Source organism: Tachypleus tridentatus, chromosome 8 (assembly GCF_004210375.1).
Source record: "Tachypleus tridentatus isolate NWPU-2018 chromosome 8, ASM421037v1, whole genome shotgun sequence".
Taxonomy (NCBI): domain Eukaryota; kingdom Metazoa; phylum Arthropoda; class Merostomata; order Xiphosura; family Limulidae; genus Tachypleus; species Tachypleus tridentatus.
The window spans coordinates 35,937,168-35,942,117 of NC_134832.1; the positions used below are offsets into that span (position 1 = coordinate 35,937,168).

Consider the following 4,950-nt stretch of genomic DNA (forward strand, 5'->3'; position numbering starts at 1 on the left):
CTAACACCTTATTCTATTGCACAGAACATGAGGTATAAATGCTAAATTTAAACGTGCACTAAAAACATGCTATTCAAAAACGTTTTTATATTTCTTTCGTATTAGTTCTACAAGATTTTCACTGATAAAAAATTAAACAGGGCACTTATAAAAAGAGAAAGTACTTCCTTTTTGGAAATTATTTTCAGCAGTTATAGGAAAGAACCTGATGATTGTATTTCACAACGAGAAATGTCATTACAAAAAAAAATAATAACTTTCTTTATTATTTTAACTGTAAAGAGATTAATTTTATCTGAATTATTAGAAAATTCATGAGTTGTAGATGGCGTTAGGTATAATCTTGAGCTAAACATCACATTCATGTGCTCACTTTTCAACTTTTGATTTTTTCGTTCATTATGAGTATTTGATTGAAAGAGAAAAAAATATCGCTAAAATAAAAATAACGGAAAATCATTGCTGTACGAGCTGTGAATATTATAAAAACCTTTTAGAAACAGAACAACAAACAAAAGAGTGATATGTCCACATAACTGGGGGCACAAGCCTCACTGGAAACATTACATTTTTGGCGATTCATCAACAATTTAACTGCCACTAGCAGGGAAGCTAAGTGCAAGTGTTCGATCAATACTTCTAGTCTTTCATCCACAGCAACAAAGATGAGAATTTCTGTTCTTATCGCTAATCTCATGCATAATGGCTTATCGATGACACTATGAGAGGCGGCACCTAGTGAGCTTCATTTTATATAAGTTCATGTTTGCTAAGTTAAAAACATTTTATTTTATTATCAGAAACAAACACGTCATTCTAAAAACGAAAGCGAATAAAACTGTTTCCCACCATTACATGTACAAAGTTCTACAAATGAAAAATGTATATTTATACGTTTATTTTTGCTTTTTTACCATAGAATTCTGAATGTCACATTGGATCTATATCAATGATATACCTATTTGTTGTTTTTAATAGGCATATTGCATTCATCCAGTAATGTAAGTTTAAAAATTCGAATGTACGCAAGGAAAATTTTTGTAATGTACATTTTGATTGAGTAATAAATTATTTAAATCTATATATATATATAGTTTAGGTATATATATTTTTCTGTTTTAATATCTAATTTAATGTTGCTTATTGCTCACAATTCTATCTTATGCACAATCAAGTAAAACAAAATGTTTGTGAAACAAATATTGTGAATATTAATTGCTAATGGCGACATACCTTTTAAAGAAGAAAGACAAAAAAAAAGTCATTAATAAAATAATCTAAAAAAAGATACGTTGTAAACATATAACAGAACAGAACTTATCGAAAACTAATCCTACTGTGAAAGTTGGAAAATTAGTTAGTAATAATTCTGCCGGAACCTGTTTAACTTGTATACTTTCAAACATTTCAAAGGAAACCATTTCAGTCCACAAAACGTTCAAATTATTCCAGTAAACCTTGTTTGAACAGTACTCAAAATCAACCGGAATTGTGTTAGTTTGTAAGGCATTGAAATTATTTTACCAAAAATGCGTCACCTTGAGCGCCTTGTTTATTTGTTTTTTGAATTTCGCCACAAAGCTACATGAAGGCTATTTGCGCTAACCGTCCCTAATTTAGCAATGTAAGACTAGAGGGAAGGCAGCTAGTCATCACCACCCACCGCCAGCTTTTTGGCTACTTTTTTACCAACCACTAGTGAGAGTGACCGTCATGTTATACCGCCTCTACGACTAAAAGTATGGGCATATTTGGTGTGACAGGGATTCGAGCCTGCGACCCTCAGATTAGGAGTCGAGCGCCTTATTCACCTGGTCATGCCGGGCCATCTTGAACAGCATTCAATCTAACAAGAGCCATGTTATCGTAAAACATCCAAACTATTTCACTAGAAACTTATTAGCCTGTACGGCATTCAATTTAACCGGAACCATGTCAGTTCGTACAATATTCAAACTACTTTACAAAAATCATGTTAACACATACAATAACCACAGTAGTTCGTACAACTCCCGATGAATAAATGGAAATCTGGGTTTCTAACGCTAAAAATCGGATTTAGATACCATTGTGTAGCTTAACAACACACAAATAAGAAGATCGTATCACACTGACACTATTTCATAAGAACCACGCTAATAATGTACAGCATTCATACTATTCTACTAGAACTACGCGTTAGTATACATCATTCTACTAGAACGCGTAGTTAGTGTACATTATTCATAGCATTCTACTAGAACTTGGCTAATAGATTCTGCTACGATTATATCCTTGAATAAAAGGAGACTTTAAATGACTTCGAAATTATAAAATAAACAAAATGGTTCGACTGTAGATGACAGACTTAAAAATACCGAAAGAGTCTTTATTCCTACTTAACTTCTCTACTATTTAGATTTGATGAGTTTGATTACGTTTTTTTGGTATTACTTAATTTCAGAGATCAAGTCTAAGACATCATGTAAATAAATATGTTATCTGTAAGACACTAGTGCTGTTGAAGTTTTGTAGTAAATAATTTTTAAATTTTTGAATGAAAATAATTTGAGTGGGTTACTTAGTTGAAGTAGAAAACGCATCACAAATTAAAGCTAGATTATATACTCAGTACTGACACGGTCCATTAAATTTTCAGTTGTTTCTTGGAAAGAACTTCAAATAAACCAGCAAAGTCATGAATATTTCATTACAAGTTCAGTGTAACAGTTATCACAATTCTAAATCAATGAATTTATGCGGAAGTTCAACGTACATGTTTTTGTAACCACGTGCAAAGTAAAGATAGGACAGTTCCTTCAATAGTCCTTTTGCTTTAGGAACAGAAGTTTGAAACTTGTAAAAATAAGAATGTTATGAGAACTGATTGCATTGCTAATAAAATATTATTAAGAGCTTTATAAAAGAAAGAATAGCGAATTAAGGTTCAGGAAATAACAAAAAATTACAAAATGAAACATCCGAAACCTTTCAACAACATTATAAAGGCACGTAATTTTATAATCCATATCAAAAATGAGGTAATAATACATATTTTATAATCCATATCAAAAAGGAGGTAATAATACATATTTTATAATCCATATCAAAAAGGAGGTAATAATACATATTTTATAATCCATATCAAAATGCGATAATAATACATATTTTATAATCCATATCAAAAAGGAGGTAATAATACATATTTTATAATCCATATCAAAAAGGCGGTAATAATACATATTTTATAATCCATATCAAAAAGGAGGTAACAATACATATTTTATAACCCATATCAAAAATGCGATAATAATACATATTTTATAATCCATATCAAAAAGGAGGTAATAATACATATTTTATAATCCATATCAAAAAGGCGGTAATAATACATATTTTATAATGCATATCAAAAAGGCGGTAATAATACATATTTTATAATCCATATCAAACAGGCGGCAATAATACATATTTTATAATCCATATCAAAAAGGCGGTAATAATACATATTTGCATATGTTACCAACATTACTTATATCCAATTTCTTATGTGAACTCTCATGAACTTTTACGTTCTAAATGTATCTTGACAAACGCGTGACGTTGTATCTAATACCACCGTTTTAGAATGAACAAAGGTCAGGCATGCATTTATGTATTTCTATATTTTATTTCTACTTTATTGTACTTACTTAAGGTACGTATATATTTACTTAAGGTTATTGTGTTTTCACATTTTGCTTTGAAAAAGTGAGTTATATATATATTTTTGGAATAATTCTTCATCAAATGTTCAAAACAGTCCAAAATATTGACAAGAATCATGTCGAAAATGATACCATGAATAAAAAGTTTTGATAGAGACTCAAGTCACGATGAGCACTCCATACTAGGAAAGCGCCCCAGAGTAAGAGCTCTCCCTCTTTCCATGCCTGAGCTTTCGCGTCACATGCTCTTGCTACTGGCAGTCTACTGTTAAAAAGTAAACATCCCCATACAATCGCTTCTCCCCATGCTTGTAACTCCCATTTCTAAAAGCTGGGTGAAAGAAAAATTCCATTCAAATAACACAATAGGAAAGTGTGTCTAGCATAACAAAAAGGTTATATTACTATAAACGTTACTATTGCGCACTCACTGGGCTAATTGCTCACGTCACCAAAGTAGCTAACTACCTTACAGTCAATCTTCAGTTCGGGATTTTGGCGAACGCAATCAATGGACAACAGTACTAACATTTTTAAAGATATTTACATGTGACTTAATTTTTTGTTGTGTTTGATATTTTTATAGGGCTTACGCTCAGGTTTTTAAAGCATGAGATGTCTCATCTACAGTAAGTCGTCTAATAAATCATATATCAAAGGTCAAATTGAATAGCGTCAATCCAGACCCCACCGTTATAACGGCTGCGACCTCGGGAAATGCTAGTAAGACTAGCAGTGGCGCTTATAACTCTGTCCGGTCTCTTATTGGTATGCAAATTGATGTCCCACACAACAATATATTAAAGATGCTTACTTTTTCTCAACAAGAATTATATAGTGCAGTAGTGTAGCACGTGCTTCCTTCTTGCTCGAGCGCACGTAAAAATTCCCGCGTGTATCGGCAGATCATTACAAATATAAAAGACAAAGATTAAACAACCTACCTCCATGCCGTCTTGCATCGTGGTCCAGTGAACAGTTGACATGCTCCTTAATTCGGACGTGAACAGCAACACTTGCCGCGCTGCACGCGTTCAGTAAATACAAATATGTCACTCCGCATTCGAGTTTAGCGACAACCAAAATAACTTACATGAACAAATATTAACTTTGTAGAGATTGTTAACAGTCGTTATTGGTATAAAAAGTTGTTCTGGTTAATTAAAAAATTAAGTTGTATTGCAAACTATTTGCTTTTGCGCGCTAAGATGTTGTTATTCTATAGTGTAAATGGCAAAACGTCACTGCACTGACGTCATACGCA

The 4,950-nt window shown here is 32.1% G+C and overlaps 1 protein-coding gene and 1 long non-coding RNA gene across 2 annotated transcripts in view; both read right to left on the reverse strand.

Moving 5' to 3' along the window:
- The window catches only part of LOC143222171 (forkhead box protein P1-like), a 201,731-nt gene extending 196,957 nt beyond the window's left edge, over positions 1 to 4,774 (reverse strand). Inside the window, exon 1 of the mRNA XM_076448248.1 lies at positions 4,631 to 4,774. The gene's annotated coding sequence lies outside the window, so the exon portion shown is untranslated. The remainder of the gene's footprint in view (positions 1 to 4,630) is intronic.
- On the reverse strand, positions 2,976 to 4,590 carry LOC143222175 (uncharacterized). The gene is made up of 2 exons (XR_013012053.1): positions 4,501 to 4,590; positions 2,976 to 4,017 (listed from the first exon to the last, which is right to left on the reverse strand). It is a non-coding gene; the product is annotated as an uncharacterized LOC143222175 (long non-coding RNA).
- Positions 4,775 to 4,950: the final 176 nt, after the last annotated feature.